Source organism: Schistocerca piceifrons, chromosome 1 (genome assembly GCF_021461385.2).
Source record: "Schistocerca piceifrons isolate TAMUIC-IGC-003096 chromosome 1, iqSchPice1.1, whole genome shotgun sequence".
Classification (NCBI taxonomy): Eukaryota; Metazoa; Arthropoda; class Insecta; order Orthoptera; family Acrididae; genus Schistocerca; species Schistocerca piceifrons.
In genome coordinates, this window is record NC_060138.1 from 1,247,552,665 (window position 1) to 1,247,570,436 (window position 17,772).

At 45.1% G+C, this 17,772-nt stretch overlaps 1 non-coding gene across 1 annotated transcript; it reads right to left on the reverse strand.

Moving 5' to 3' along the window:
* Positions 1 to 17,246: 17,246 nt before the first annotated feature.
* On the reverse strand, positions 17,247 to 17,321 carry Trnat-ugu. Its single transcript has one exon. It is a non-coding gene; the product is annotated as a tRNA-Thr (tRNA).
* Positions 17,322 to 17,772: the final 451 nt, after the last annotated feature.

Here is a 17,772-nt window from a genome sequence, read left to right on the forward strand (position 1 = left end):
TTCATTTCTGTCCCCCAATCCATGTTCACCTACTATGTTTCCTTCTCTCCCTTTTCCTACACTCGAATTCCAGTCACCCATGACTATTAAATTTTCGTCTCCCTTCACAATCTGAATAATTTCTTCTATTTCATCATACATTTCTTCAATTTCTTCGTCATCTGCAGAGCTAGTTGGCATTTTATTTATACGTAACCATATTCCACGGAAAAATGAGAACATGGATTTTCTTGAACTACAGCGCCAACTAGCAAGAATCAAAAGAAATGTTTAGTACAAAATGTACGTAGTTTTTTATGTGGAATCTTATTCTGCAATAAAAATGTTTGTTCCCATTTGAAATTTTCAAGTTGCCTTCCGCCCCATCGCCATGAGGCTGGAGTGGCGGGCTAATTTTAGCACCAGCAGACGTCCCCCTCGAAAATAATCAACTTTGGATTCTACATATTTTTTTGTGTGAATATTATTTTTGGAGTTATTCTGGTTTGTAAACTTAAAATTTATACCCTGTGTATGTTCCTAGTATGACGATGACTCAGACACCCTAACGCTATGTAGATTATATAAAAAAAACTGAAGGAAAAATGGCAGAAGTATTTAAAGCATATTGATTTCACGGAACGTAGAGGAATCATATAAGCTATTAGAATAGATTAAAACGTTAATAATGCTTAGTCAAAGCGCAGACAGAAAGAGGAAAAGAGAGAGAGAGAGAGAGAGAGAGAGAGAGAGATAGAGAGAAAATGAGAGGGAGAGAGAGAGAGAGAGAGAGACAGAGAGGGAGAGAAAGGGAGAGGGGAAGACACACACACACACACACACACACACACACACACACACACACACACAGAGAGAGAGAGAGAGAGAGAGAGAGAGAGAGAGAGAGAGAGGAGTAGTGTAATCCACAATAAGCAAGTGAAAGTAGTGTAAATGGAATATCGACAAGGATGAATCTGTACTGATATGCACCAAGTGCGGTTGTGCAGAATAGCTTCGACGCAAGGATCCATATATGGTAAGCCACTAAGCATTTACTTTAAAATTTTTACTTACAACCATTTATTGAACTACGGCATGTATATATTTGCGTACATTGGTATTTGAACAGCCTAACTCCATTTACAGGAAGAAAATTGACACCGAAATCTCTTAAAGAAACGTGGGCTTCCGCCTTTTCCCATTTAGCCTTTGCAATAATAAAAAAAACTCATTTGAGAAACAAATGAACTGACAAACAATCGTTAAAATATAAATCATAGGCTTCAGCTGGTCTCAATTAGTGGAAAGTGGTATTCAAAATTTTAAAGCAATCTCTAAACGTCAAATAAGAAATCACTGCTGCAATTCCTGGTAATTCCCTATCACGATTAAGTAATGCTAGACAGTTGCACCAAAATAAAGCGTAGACCATTAGAAAAACCACGAGGGTGTAGAGATTTCAGTTACTTACCTGGTTACGAGCTGCGTTTATAAAACCATGATAACAAACCTTAAGCATCAAGCCACTTCAAAGTTATTCCGAAAACAACTTTTAATATCTGATCAGACCTTACAATTAACAAAGACTCAAGCTTATACAAGCAACATCACATTAATTACACTGGTGTCCAAAATTAAAGCAACAGATCTCTATTTCCCCGTCCTGTGGCTAATTCATGATATAATGATACAAACTGCCGGCCGCGGTGGTCTCGCGGTTCTAGGCGCGCAGTCCGGAACCGTGCGACTGCTACGGTCGCAGGTTCGAATCTTGCCTTGGGCATGGATGTGTGTGATGTTAGTTAGGATTAAGTAGTTCTAAGTTCTAGGGGACTGATGACCACAGCTGTTAAGTCCCATAGTGCTCAGAGCCATTTGAACCATTTGATACAAACTGTCAACCAGTTGTCCATACGATCGTGGTCGCATGAAAGATAGCATTCTGGTCAATGAACAACCAGCCAACGGCGACGTCGGGCACCCGTGACATGAGGTAGTGTTTGCCGGGTAGACACACATCTACAACCGCTGTGTATACAGTCACAGACGGTGTGGTATGGCACAGAGAACATCCCTACCAGGCTCTCTGCGGTGGAGAGCCACAGAAAGAAAGGAGGACAGTGGCAAACTGATTTGGCCCGGTGGCTTAATGTGGATCGTTCTGCTGTTTCTCGGGTGTGGCGACAGTTCATAGAGACCGAAACAACATCAAAAAGTCCAGGGCAGGGCCGCCGACGCCTGACTTTAGAAGAGAGGACCGTTATTTAGCTCTAAGGGCACGACAGTACCGCCTTAGTACTGCACAGTAACTGGCATATGAGCTCGCAGCATCCAGTTGTATCGAGGCAGACGGTGTGCAGAAGGTTAGATTAGATTAGATTAGATTTGGACTAGTTCATGAATACGACACTTCGTAATGATGTGGAACGTGTCAGGTTAATAAAAGGTGTCTATACAAGATATTACATTACACAAAATATTACATGACACTCAATTTTTTTTTTTTTTGTGGGTGTTGGGGAAATTACCCACTTACTATATCCAAAAATTCATCTAATGAGTAGAAGGAGTTGCCATTAAGAAATTGTTTTAATTTCCTTTTAAATGCTATATGGCTATCTGTCAGACTTTTGATGCTATTAGGTAAGTGACCAAAGACTTTTGTTGCAGTATAATTTACCCCCTTCTGAGGCAAAGTTAGATTTAACCTCGAGTAGTGAAGATCATACTTTTTCCTGGTGTTGTAGCCATGTACACTGCTATTATTTTTGAATTCGTTCGTATTGTTAATAACAAAAGGCTCCTGCAGAGTGGTCTTTATTGTCGGAGACCCGCTGTATGTCTACTTCTGACGCGTCTTCACAGAAGGGAAGTCTAGTGTGGAGTCATCGACATGCCACCTGGACAGTCAAACAGCGGGCCAATGTTGTTTTCACAGATGAGTCCCAATTTAGTCTGGAGAGCGGTTCTCGATGGATTCGCTTCTCGAGCGAACGTGGAACACGATTTCGTGACACAAACATCGTGGAAAGAGACTGGTCTCGAATAGGATCGCTAATGGTGTGGGCAGGGATCATGTTTATTACTCGAACGCGTCCTCATGAAATTTTGCGGGTGAATTGGCAAGGTTTAACTGCTGTCAGGTATCGTGATGAGATCTTCGAACCTCATTTGCAGTTGTTGCGAGATGCTGTCGGCCCAGACTTCAAAAATGTTCAGATGTGTGTGAAATCTTATGGCACGTAACTGCTAAGGTCATCAGTCCCTAAGCTTACACACTACTTAACCTAAATTATCCTAAGGACAAACACACACAAACATGCCCGAGGGAGGACTCGAACCTCCGTCGGGACCAGCCGCACAGTGCCCAGACTTCGTATTGGAGGACAATAATGCTCGAGCCGGCCGCGGTGGCCGAGCGGTTCTAGGCGCTACAGTCAGGAACCGCGCGACGCTACGGTCGCAGGTTCAAATCCTGCCTCGGGCAAGGATGTGTGTGATGTCCTTAGGTTAGCTAGGTTTAAGTAGTTCTAAGTTCTAGGGGACCGATGACCTCAGAAATTAAGTCCCATAGTGCTCAAAAATAAAAAAAAAAAAATAAAAATTAAAATTAATGCTCGACCTCATAGAGTACGGTTAGTTGCTGTTTTCTTGGAAAAGGAAGATAATGCACGCATGTCGTGGCCTGCTCGCTCTCCCGATTTGAACACCGTAGAACAAGTCTGCGATGCACTAGGGAGACCGCTTGCATCGCGTCAGCATCCACCAACCACCCTCAAAGACTGCGAGTAGCTCTGCAGGAAGAATGGGCGTTACTGCCCCAACATGAGACTGATGACAACATTCACAGCGTACTTCGTAGTTGGAAGGCCTGTGCTGCTGCCAGAGTTGACCACACCATATACTGACATTAACCAGCTGTCAGAACGTGTGTGCAAACCCGCTAAGTTAGAAAAAAACGAAGAACGTTTTCGTCCATCGTTATGCATGTGCAGGTGTTTACGCTCTGCATTCTTTACATTGTTTCTACTTTGCTGTTACCTGTTTATAATGTTTTGAGACAAAATTTTTATTTGTTGCTTTAAGTTTGGACATCAGTGGAATTATTTATAAAAGGAAATGGTTCAAAATGTAATTGCTCTTTTTTCGACCCGGCAGACAAGACTTGCTCGTAAAGACGGCGCTTTTTTCTTTGTGCCAGGCCGTAATCAGCACCCAAATAAAATGCTGCCGATTGACACTCCTTGTGCAGAGTCACCTTACGATAAACAACATACAAGCAGGCTTTTATAACAGAGAAAGGAACACAATGGACTTACATATCATAATGAGGCATTACTAACACCAAAATTTTCACTAACCTGCCTCACAAGGAACGAGCACCAATACAGCAATGAAATGATTTAGCTTCAGCTAACGTAGGAAACGGTAGTGAAACAATTTAGTACTGAAGTATGTCACAGTTGTAATGCCTGGCCAAATTACCACGGAGCAAGTAACAATCAGTATTTTTTGAATGCTGCTGCCGCCATTTGAATGTAATAATTTTTATTTTATTGTTATACAATCCAGCCTTCGGCCATAGTCAGCTTCAAATTCATAGGCCAAAAGCTTTTGTACTTGAAAATTACGTACCTAAGTCCGAAATTTGGATTGTATAACAATAAAACCAAAAATTATTACAATAAAATGGCTCAGGATCATTCAAAAAGTTTACCATGACTGTGGCTCGAGTCGAAGTGAAAATTATCGACAAATCAACAGTTCGGAATCTTGCGGGCATATGCTAGGCTTTCTGGAGTGTGTTAACTGGAATGATACTACATGCGGCCGCATACCGTACAGAAATGTTCTAGGCACAGTCTACAATGCGGCTCTTGAACTTGTCTCGGCTTACAGTCAAGCCAAACAGCAGGAAGTCTGACATCTTGGTAAGACAGTTGTCTTTGCAGGAAACAGGGAATATGACAGCGGAAACGGCCTGCAGGTCTACGGAACTCAGCTTGGTGTTGCAACTACACGCCCTATCTCCCCCTCCCTCAGCCAGGTTAGGATCGCTGTGCTCAGCATTGTGCGTCCTCTGCGGCGAAACCGCATTGCCTCCATCTTCACCAGTGCGTCTTGCTCTCGCCGCGCTGGTCCAGAAAAGATCACGTGATCCGGCGTTCACACAGGCCGCCACACTCCGGTACTGCTCCTGCTCCGTCCCTTCTGGCAGCAACACAAGACACTGCTGACTACCCGTTCTTCTGCACTGGCGAAGAACAGCCACGTCCGCTCTCTCGCCCCTGGGCAGACTGTCCAACCTGAGCGTCAGCGTTGCTGATGATCGAAAGACAGCCAAACGAACGTATCACTAAGATGGATGTACATCTCCTGACAAAGTAAGCAGACCACCCCGAAGACGTGATCAGGCATCAATGCAACTTCGTACACATAAAAACCATCGGCTTTTGTGCCAACTATTAAGTTTGCAGTCCTCTGTGACAAGTAGAACGCCCATCATAGTGCTTTAGTGTTGCTCGTTTTTAGTACTGGTTCCAGGCAAGGCAAGGCGTAACAGAGGCGTGAACAGAGCCAGACGTTTTGCGATCGTGGTGAAAGACACGGACATGACGCGTACTCGTGTGAGACAGCGTTATGAGTTGACAGACTTTGAAAGCGGGCCCACTGTGGATCTCCGCTTGTCCCGCTGATCGAGTCGTGCACTATCCAGATTTGTGTGGCGTTTGGGTATGGCAGTGGCCAGATGGTGGATTGCATGCAATCGTGATGGACAGAACAAGCCCACTGCACATGGAGCTCCGTAGACGTTGTGACTGCATAGTGGCTCAGCAGCAAATCGCGTGCAACACATTACCAAGCAGTTGCCAGCGACTCGGCGTCCACGTTGTCACACGATCTGAGTACTATCGTGTCCAAGCGTGCCCGGCTAGCCGCGCGATCTAACGCGCTGCTTCCCGAGCGGGAAGGCGACACGAATCCGCCCGGCGGATTAGTGTTGATGTCCGGTGTGTCAGCGAGCCTGTTGATGGTTTTTAAGGCGGTTTTCCATCTACCTGGACGAATGCGGGCTGGTTCCCCTTATTCCGCCTCAGTTACACTATGTCGGCGATTGCTGCGCAAATACTGTCTCCACGTACGCGCACACCATAACTACTCTTCCACGCAAAAATTTGGTATGAGTCGTTCCCAGCGGGAACCACTGGCAGCCGAACCGCACAATAACCCTGGTTTCGTTGTGGTGCGGTGGTGGGGTGGGTGGACTGCTGTGGCCTGTTGTGGGGTTGTGAACCACTGAGGGCTACGGCGGGATGAAGCCTCTCCTTCGTTTCTAGATCCCCGGTTTAATACACAAAACACACTATCGTGTCTTCGAACACAGCCTTGCATTGGCCTGATTTGAGAATGGAGGAGGAGGTTGTGAACATTAGCTTCGTAAGGGAAGCTCCCAGGCTACTGCAAGAGCGATTTAACAGAGAAAGCCTGGCGTGATGTGGGTATGTAGTGTACTGTAATTCTCCTGTTTGAAATAAAATTACCAGTACGTCAGTGGAGGTAAATGTATAAAAATGATAAATAATACCGGGAGTATTCTTTTGTGTGATTAGCAGTGCTTTTGTCATTCTGTAAAATTACGTTGTTAGGTGCAAATTTCTGCGCGGAGTGGCCGTGCGGTTTGAGGCGCCATGTCACGGATTGCGCGGCCACTCCCACCGGAGGTTCGAGTCCTCCCTCGGGCATGGGTGTGTGTGTTGTTCTTAGCAGAAGTTAGTTTAAGTAGTGTGTAAGTCTAGAGACCGATGATCTCAGGAGTTTGGTCCCTTAGGAATTCACACACATTTGGACATTTGAACATTAAGGTGCAAACTAACTGTTAAGACAGCGCGAAAAGGGCGAAAGAGGCACATTTCTCCGATACTTGTAAACACAAAGGTGTTCAGATATCAGGATTCAGGGAGCGCAAACCACTAACACCATATTCCCGATATATAGATCTAAAGAAAGTCTTTGTTTTCAGAATAAAAGTAACGCTGAGTCATAGTAAAAGAACTGGACTGTGCCAAATTACTGTAGCACAGTTTAGTCTTTCTATAAAAAGTTTAGAATTTCAAAGGTGTTTCTTGTCTGCTACAAATAGTCTGCAGTTTGTGTCTCGTTGTCAAGGCTCTGGTCGACCGCCTGTGAAAACAACAAGGGACGATCGCCGTACTGCGCATCATGCACTTCGTAACACCAACGTATCTGCGCCTGCCATCCGACAACACTTGATGGGCTCCCTGTAGCGTTCTGTGTCACTCCGCCCCGTTGGACTGAGACTAGCAGCAGCCGGTCTAGGGAATCACCATTCCAGGTGTAGGCTGCCGTCAACTCTACAGGTCTATTACAAATGATTGAAGCGATTTCATAAATTCACTGTAGCTCCATTCATTGACATATGGTCACGACACACTACAGATACGTAGAAAAATTCATAAACTTTTGTTCGGCTGAAGCCGCACTTCAGGTTTCTGCCGCCAGAGCGCTCGAGAGCGCAGTGAGACAAAATGGCGACAGGAGCCGAGAAAGCGTATGTCGTGCTTGAAATGCACTCACATCAGTCAGTCATAATAGTGCAACGACACTTCAGGACGAAGTTCAACAAAGATCCACCAACTGCTAACTCCATTCGGCAATGGGATGCGCAGTTTAAAGCTTCTGGATGCCTCTGTAAGGGGAAATCAACGGGTCGGCCTGCAGTGAGCGAAGATACGGTTGAACGCGTGCGGGCAAGTTTCACGCGTAGCCCGCGGAAGTCGACGAATAAAGCAAGCAGGGAGCTAAACGTACCACAGCCGACGGTTTAGAAAATCTTACGGAAAAGGCTAAAGCAGAAGCCTTACCGTTTACAATTGCTACAAGCCCAGACACCCGATGACAAAGTCAAACGCTTTGAATTTTCGGCGCGGTTGCAACAGCTCATGGAAGAGGATGCGTTCAGTGCGAAACTTGTTTTCAGTGATGAAGCAACATTTTTTCTTAATGGTGAAGTGAACAGACACAATGTGCGAATCTGGGCGGTAGAGAATCCTCACGCATTCGTGCAGCAAATTCGCAATTCACCAAAAGTTTACGGCCCCTTTTTCTTCTGCGAAAAAAACCTTACAGGACACGTGTATCTGGACATGCTGGAAAATTGGCTCATGCCACAACTGGAGACCGACAGCGCCGACTTCATCTTTCAACAGGATGGTGCTCCACCGCACTTCCATCATGATGTTCGGCATTTCTTAAACAGGAGATTGGAAAACCGATGGATCGGTCGTGGTGGAGATCATGATCAGCAATTCATGTCATGGCCTCCATGCTCTCCCGACTTAACCCCATGCGATTTCTGCGAGCTCGCATCAACAATGCTTTCGAACTCATTGATGGGGTCATGCTGCGCCGAGTGTGGGAGGAACTTGATTATCGGCTTGATGTCTGCCGAATCACTAAAGGGGCACATATCGAACATTTGTGAATGCCTAAAAAAACTTTTTGAGTTTTTGTATGTGTGTGCAAAGCATTGTGAAAATATCTCAAATAATAAAGTTATTGTAGAGCTGTGAAATCGCTTCAATCATTTGTAATAACCCTGTACAACACAAACGGCTGCATTTGCAGTAATGGTGTGACGAGAGTGGCGGTGGTTTAGGAAGAGGCCCCATTCTTCCAGTGTTTTGGAGAGGCAAAGCGGTGTTTAACACGGTGTGAGGACCCATTGGGTATGGCTTCAGATCACGGCTGATGGTGACTGAGGAAACTGTGACGGCACATTGGTACGTCGTGTACATCCTGCGTCCTCATGTTTTACCTCTCAAGCCACTGTATCGTGGACCCCAAGGTAAATGCGCGGCCACACTTGGCGTGTGTCTGTAGGAACCGTCTGCATTAAGTTGAGGTTCTCTCGTAGTCAGATGAACCCTCAGGTCCGTCGCCGAGAGGATATGTGCGTTGTCAGCGTTTTCCTATCTACACTCTGTCGTATTCTATCTGCGGTAGCCGCGCACACGGATCGAAGACTCGTAGCTCCTAAAAGTGCTATCAGAACGATCTCCAGTGTACTTATACTATCATCAAGTATGTCGCATCTCAAACGTCGAGAGATTATAAGACTCGCATCCCTGAATATGCCATTATACACCTTCTCTAGCGATTTACGATTAACGGTACAGTGGCGGTCTTGAGGAACTGTAGAGATAAAATAGCACACACTAGACGGGGAATGAATTTGCTTTCGGATAAGAATTTTTTACGCAATGTATTATTTTGAATGTTCAGATCCAAGTCACATTTGAGTAGAAACGATAAATGTGAACCTTAAATCCTACCGGTACTGCCTTTTTACTCTGCAGAGGTATCTCTCTCAGAAGCACAGCGTGTTCCGCAGTTAATGATATATACGATCAATAATAAAATGTTTCGCGTGATTGCGGAGTACTTTGGGCTCAGAAGCTTAAAGACAGTATAAGAAACAAAATTATAGTTACACGGCGGTGAAATGTTGTCACAGTTTGTCACCAGTTAGTCACTGATGTTAGGTGTAGCCAGTACTACTTGCAGCCTGCAGATCTTACAATTTTCTGGCGTCTTTTTAGTTTTGTTGGAATTACTTCAACGAATGCCTTGGTCTGCCTCTTAGACGGAAACTTTTCTACGAGTATCCTCATTAACTGGCTCTCCTTACGATTTTAATTCGACTACAGAACTTCGATCTTCTTTTCGTTTATTTCCCGAAAAGTCTCACGCGATTCTAGTTTTCTGATATACAGAAAGTAGCTAAATTCTCTTTACAGACTTTGCGGACCTGTAGTAGATACCAAGATGGCTAAGCTTAGCGACGAACTCGTGTCCGGGAAAGCACCGTTTTCATGCTACACGCAAAATGACAGAACACACGTTGCCCTCGGACGTTTTTTGCTCGTCATTTCGATGTACCTCCGTATCATGTACCGGTACACGCACTCGCCAATCCAGAAGCCTCCAGCATCATTTGAAGCCGTATCACAACCTCATTTAAAAGGACTGCACCGTGTGCGATGTTGCCAATAGCAAAGGGAGTGGACCAACGAGGAATGAGAAGACTGTAACGAAGGTCCGAGCATATGGAATAAGTTCATAGATATGTGACTGGCTCGAATACTTCTTGAGTAATAGAACCTACTATGTCGTTCTCGACGGCGAATGTTCAATAGAGACAAGGGTATCGTCAAGAGTGCCCCACGGAATTGTGAAAGGGCCGCTGTCGTTCTGTACATACATAAATGATTTGCCGGACAGGGTGGGCAGCAGCGTGCGGTTGTTTGCTGATGGTGGTGTGGTGTACGGTAAGGTGACGTAATGGGGCGTAGGAAGATAGAACACGACTTAGAGAAAATTTGTAGTTGGTATAGTGAATGGCAACTAGCTCTAAGCCGGCCGCGGTGGCGGTGCGGTTCTAGGCGCTGCAGTCCGGAACCGCGGGGCTGCTACGGTCGCAGGTTCGAATCCTGCCTCGGGCAATGGATGTGTCTGATGCCCTTACGTTAGTTAGGATTAACTAGTTCTAAGTTGATGACCTAAGATGTTAAGTCCCATAGTACTCAAAGCCATTTTAACCATTTTTGAACCAGCTCTAAATGTGGAAAAATGTAAGACAATGTAGATGAGTAGGAAGAAAAATCTTGTAGTGTTCGGTTACAGCATGCCTAGTGTCCTGCGTGACACAGTCAAGTCGTTTAAGTATCTGGGCTTAACGTTGCAGAGCGATATGAAAGGAACGAACAGGCTAGGACTGTGTGAGGAAAGGCGAATGGTCGACTTCGGCTTATTGAGAGAATTTTAGGAACGGGTGGTTCACTGTAACGGAGACTGGATATACGACGCTTGTGCGGCCTATTATTGAGTACTGATAGATTTTGGGGTCTGCACCAGGTTGGTATTGAAGGAAGAGATGGAAGCAATTCGGGTTTGTTAGCGGTAGGTTAGAACAACACCTAAGTGTTACTGAGATGCTTCGGGAATGCAAATGGGAATCTCTGCAGGGACCTTCTTTCCGAGAGACACTATTGAGAAAATTTAGACAACAGGCATTTGAAGCTGACTGCCAAACGATTCTACTGCCATCAACATACAATGCGCTGGAGAACTACGAAGATAAGATTCGAGGAGTTAGGGCTCGTACGGAAGAATATAGACAGTCGTTTTTACCTCTCCCTATTTGTGAATGGAACAGGAAAGGAAATGACTAACAGTGGTACAGGGTACCCTACGCCGCGCACCATACGGTGGCTTGCGGTGCACGGCTGGTGTTCATCCCATTAATTGTTTGTCATCTTCTATTGTCGTAGTGCCGCCTCGTTTTCTTGTTCCATTTACTGGCGTCACTAACGTCCTGCGTTACTTGCCCGTGAGTGGCAGTAGCCGGCCAGAGTGGCCGAGCGGTTCTAAGCGCTACAGTCTGGAACTGTGGTTCGAATCGTGCCTCGGGCATGGATGTATGTGATGTCCTTAGGTTAGTTAGGTTTAAATAGTTCTAAGTTCTAGGGGACTGATGACCTCAGAGTTAGGTCCCATAGTGCTCAGAGCCATTTGAACCATTTATCTGATAAACGCACTGTTGTACCATCTCTGGAGCGACCGATAGTATTTCCGGTGCTGGTTAGTCAGTGAGTGGGAGACGTACCAGCAGTGCAGTCGCGACGGAGCAGCAGTCGGTGACAGACCAGCAATTCAGTCGTTCGGTTGGCATGAAGCAGCATGCAGGCCCCCGTTGCACTGGTTGTCGCTTATGGGACATTCCCGTGAGCAACAACGTTTGTGTATTTAAGTCGGCTAAGATTCCAGTCGTCTTCCTGTGAAATTTAACTTAATTTATCCCCTGTTATGGAAGTTCACCAGCGGTATCTTCTGCATTGTGGCCGTTGACGTTCCGGTTACCTTCCCTGGTCGTTGACGTAATTTTAGGCACCCTATTTTCCTCGTCGTGTTGTTGCTGTCCAGCGCAGCGTGTAGTTTGACAGCTGAGTGTTGTTGGTCGTTGTGGGCGCCAATATTCTGTGTGTCGTGTATTGAAATCTTGTGGTCATTTTGCTGGTTGCGTGGAGCGGAACTGATTTGGTTGATTGGTCAGTCGGCTGCCTGTCGGATGGATTGCCTCCAGATTAAGAAGTCGTTGGACAGGCTGCCTGTCTCACCTAAACGGGCGTTAGTGTTACAATCCCAGGCCGACCCTTGGAAACTTCTGAGCGCCGTTCCTTGTGTCTTATGTGGTAATTTCCCTGTTAGGATTTTAGTTATTTGGTTGATGTGTGGCCTTCAGCCGAGATTTAGTGTCTCTTAAATTAATGTTCTTGTCTTAAGGCATAAGATTGTTACACCTTTGTTTTGTTCAAATGTGTGTGAAATCTTATGGGGCTTAACTACTAAGGTCATCAGTCCCCAAGCTTACACACTACGTAACCTAAATTATTCTAAGGACAAACACACACACACCCATGTCCGAGGGAGGACTCGAACCTCCGCCGGGACCAGCCGATACCTTTGTTTCAAGATAAGGCCTTCTGCCATTTTGAAACTCTTCTTATTGCCTAATACGCGGCCTTCAGCCAGTTACATTGAAATTAAATTGCTAATGCCTTCAGCCTGTTTACATTGAAGATTTAGAAAACATTATTGGGTAAAACCTCCAGAAGAACCTTGTATTTCAATCTTGCTTAAAACTTGTGTCTTGGATTTTGAATGTGACCTTCAGCCGATCTAAAGTTAATCAAAGGAGGTCGATTAAAGTTCTGAGTGTTTTGAATCCTTGCCGGCCGAAGTGGCCGTGCGGTTAAAGGCGCTGCAGTCTGGAACCGCAAGACCGCTACGGTCGCAGGTTCGAATCCTGCCTCGGGCATGGATGTGTGTGATGTCCTTAGGTTAGTTAGGTTTAACTAGTTCTAAGTTCTAGGGGACTAATGACCTCAGCAGTTGAGTCCCATAGTGCTCAGAGCCATCTGAACCATTTTGAATCCTTGTTGTAATATAGTGTGTTGATAAATAAAGTTTGTATGTTGGGTGCAACTGACAGGAACTCATTTTGGCCCCTTTCCACAACCTAATCCGCTATGTGCTGCTAGCCTAGGCATTTCGCCTATGTAGATGCAGATGAGAGCAGGTTCAGTATGAGTAGTGAGTGATAGCGGACGTGGGGCGCGAGGTGGGAACATATAATGCACCCAGGAACACGGTCGAACATGATAGTTTTGGTGGCCCACCTACCACGGTGTGGGGAGTCATAATGTTGAATGAATCTTTGAATGCAGTAAACTCACAGGTCACCGTTATTTTGCCACGGTACTCCTTCCTCACTTGCGTGTTTCCAGGGGTACATTCAGGCCTGACTTCATTTTTGTGACGACAATGCGTGACCGCATCAAACAAAGTCTGTGGAGGAACTTTTGCAAAGGCGGGATGTTAGGTAAACGGGATAGTCTGCCCGTTTCACCGAATTAAATCCCATCGATCACATGTGAAATGCGTTGTGGGGACTTGTTCAGCCCGTCCATAAGCAGCAGCTGTTACCCAGGCGTTGTCTGCCGCGCTTCTGTACTGCACTGCAGCACAGTGCTTTCTGGGTATGGTCAAAGTTTCATATAGCAATGTTACTTGGGGCTGACACACCATGCGAAGGCTACTTTCGTCCTTAAATTTTTCGTGCCAGTGTAGATCACAATTTTCTCTCAACCGGAATACATGTCCACTAGCAGTTATCTATTTAGATCTTTTTATATACTGCTATCAATTTTGTTTCTGGATGTTCCGTAATTGTTTAATCCATTCTATGCTAAAATTTACCCATAACAGCATACGAAAGATTTCATGTAAAACTGAAGAAGTCATAGAATTGAGATTACGAAAATAATGTAACTAGGCTAGTGAACATGCATGTATTCGCCTACTGGGTACTCAGATGCACTTCCTGACTTACAGATTTTCCATAAATAATATTTGTACGTGTGTCGCCCAAGTTGCTCAAATCACATCTTATCCACAATCTCACTGATAGCTAGAAAGACTGCCGCTTCAGACTATATACTGTTCATCGCACTGCTCAAACGATTACAAACAATGGATAACTATTCCACATTCAACTGCCGTACCGCTGTCTATTGTTCAATATACAAGAGCTGATCGTTTCGATTTTCCCTTTCATCAGGACGGCCCATACAGAAACGCTGTCGTTTTACGGATACGCGATACGTCCCTTTGAAAACAACGCGATTTGTGACGACCGGGAATAAACGTTCCGCCTACAAACAGCTGTTGTGGACAGGACGCGTACATTCTCACTGTCTTAAACCCTCCAACTTCAAAGTGGTATGCCTTCTCTCCTGCTGGCTCCAGATTTCCTTTCATTTAGATACTCAACAATAATAAAGTATCTACATATTTAAAATGACATGTACCTATCTCAATAATATTACACCTTCACACGCACGACGTAATTTTAATAAGCACTTTTTTATTCTCACGAAAAGATGTCCATTCTAATAGATCTTACTAGTGATCACCTATCCTTCCACATACAAATCAGCCACAAAACAAACGTCCTCTTCACAGATGTTTCATCAATTAACCCTGTACGTTTACACTTTTTAAGAGAGAAATCGAATTTCTGAACCTTGGCGAAATAAGTTGCTCTGTTTATACAGGGGGGGGGGGGGGGGGGGGGGACGCAGTATGTGAAAGTTGCTGTATTTGGACGGGTTACTCCTGTAAACGAAATATCAGATCTGAAGATAGTTCTAAAGGAACCGAAACCGGTCATAACAATGAACATTTTGCAATCAAGACAGATTAAAAGCTACATTGTAAAATCGCTGATTGCAGCTATCCTATAAGACGTTACGTCTGTTTTTGCAAAAAAAAAAAAAGTGCTGTGAGACTTGCAATTTGAAATAATCAAATATTTTTAACCAATGCTTATTCTACAGCTGTTTAATAGCAATAGAATAGCAAAAGAACAAGCAAATGGAAAAATATGTGTTTTATTTTTTACGCTAAAAGTAAAACGTTCTCCGAAAAACTACTTCAGCAACAGCAGCAACTTTGCTTCGGCCACGTAGAGTACGTTCTTCAGAAGTGCAACAGATGACTCGACTTTCAGCTTTCTGCCTTTCCTGAATCAAACGTAGATCCGGGCAAAATTTTTGCGTGACTAGGTGAAGTAGTTTTCCATAAAGAACCCATGAGAAAGAATTGCGGAAATGAGTCTGAAGAGCGCATCATACAGCGTACTAAGCTTCTTATAGCATTGCTGTAACACGAGCTAAACTTGTACGTCATGCGCGGCATTTCTTATTTTTTTCTTTCATTTGTGCCCACTTCAGCCAGCCTCCGATACATATTGAATCACTCACACACACATACACCCAAGGTTTGCATACAGTATTTATATGGTTGGAAACGTCTTGCTTACATCGCTATATGCTCCGATCATAAAAGCCAGTTCAACATGGAACAAATAACATTCATGACTCCAGACAACTTTTCTTCTATGCACTGGCTGCATCGTGTAAGTTACGTTAGTGTGAAGTTGTTTAACACTGTTCTCAAAATTTTATTCTACGCAGTAAATGAAAGGAGACCCTGCTACCCGTGCTAAGCCGGGCCAGATCGCTAGTCCTGTTCAACTGGAATGAAATTAAGTAACTAATACGTTCAAGAAATATGGGAAGGGAGTAAAACTCTGATTATCAGAGGGTACGTTTAGATATATTGTTACATAAATTATTAACAATATTTCACTGCTCCATTTTGCCTAAAGACGTGTCTTATCGAGTTACAGTGAAGCGCCAAAAAGTGGTACACCTGCCCAATAACGAGTAGGGCCCCCGCCAGCAGGCAGAAGTAAGGAAACACGACGTGACATGGACTCGACGTCTGAAGTAGCGCAGGGGGGGAACTGACACCTTGAATCCTGTAGGGCTGTCCATAAATCCGTAAGAGTATGTGCGGGCAGAGAACTCTTATGAACAGTATATAGCAAGGCATCCCAGATATGCTCAATAATGTTCGGGTTTAAGGAGTTTAGTGGCCAGCTGAAGTTGCGTTGGGTTGATTTGGGGAAAGAGACCAAACAGCGAGGTCATCGGTCTCATCGGATTAAGGAAGGAAGTCGGCCATGCCCTGTCAAAGAAACCATCCAGTCATTTGCGTGATGAGATTTAGGGAAAGCACGGAAACCTAAATCTGGATGGCCGGACGCGGGATTGAGCCGTCGTCCAGATGAAGTATTTAAACTCAGAAGAGTGTTCCTGGAGCCATTCTGTAGCAATTGTGGACCTGTGGTGTGTCGCATTGCCTGCCGGAGTTGTCCCAGTCCGGCGGAATGTATAATACAATGGACATGAGTAGATGTAGATGATGAGACAGGATGCTTACGCATGTGTCACGTATCAGAATCGTATCTAAATGTATCAGGGGTCCCAGATCACTCCAACCGCGCACGCCCTACACTATCAGTGAGCCTCCACCAGCTTGAACACTCCCCTGCTGACACGCAGGGTCCATGGATTCATGAGGTTGTTTCCATACCCGTACACGTCCGTCTGCTCGATGCAATTTGAAACGAGACTCGTCCGACCAGGCAACACGTTTCCACTCATCAAAAGGCCAGTGTCGGTCTTGACTGGCCCAGCCGAGGTGTAAAGCTTTCTGTCTTGTAATCATCAAGGGTACACGAGTGGACCTTCGGCTCCAAAAGCCCATATCAATGATGTTTTATTGAATGATTCACACGCTGACTCTTGTCTGTCATCGTTGGTCCCATTCTTGCAGGATCTTTTTCCGACAGCAGCGACGTCGAAGATTTATTGTTTTATCGGATCGGTGAAATGGTCGTATGTGAAAATCCGCACTTCATAGCTACCTCGAAAATGCTGTGACCCACTGCTCGTGCGCCGACTATAACACCACGTTCAAACTCATTTAAATCTTCATAACCTGCCATTGTGCCGGTCTGGGTGACCGAGCGGTTCTAGGCGCTTCAGTCTGGAACCGCGCGATCGCTACGGTCGCAGGTTCGAATCCTGCCTCGGGCATGGATGTGTGTGATGTCCTTACGTTAGTTAGGTTTAAGTAGTTCTATGTTCTAGGGGACTGATGACCTTAGATGTTAAGTCCCATAGTGCTCAGAGCCATTTGAACCTGATGATTAACTGAAACCCTCAGCTGCCGAGAGGTGTTGTTGATATACCTCGAAGTGGTCAGCTTAAAATGTGTGTCCCGACCGGGATTCGATCCCGGGATCTCCTGCTTACATGGCAGACGCTCTATCCATCTGAGCCACCGAGGACACAGATGAACAGCGCGACTGCAGGGACTTATCCCTTGCACGCTTCCCGTGAGACTCACATTCCCAACTGTCCACAATTCTACATATGTAATGTACTTTATAGACATTTGCCCATCCACTCATTACTCGCGCACACTTTGGCGATTCCCGTAAGAGTTTGGACAACCTGCGCGCATTCGCACAGACGAAGGTCAATGGCTGGGTAGCCTTTAACTATGTATACGAAGACAGTAACTGTTCTCGAAAGAAGAGATACTGTTGATGGCCGTGCAGCTTTTCCCTGGAATAAATGATGATTAACTTAAACCCTCAGCTGCCGACAGGTGTTGTTGATATTCCTCGATGTGGACAGCACACATTTTCTGCTGTCCACATTGAAGTTACTGTCTTCGTATATACCATTTGAACCTGCTATTGTAGAAGCAGTAACCGATCTAACAACTGCGCCAGAC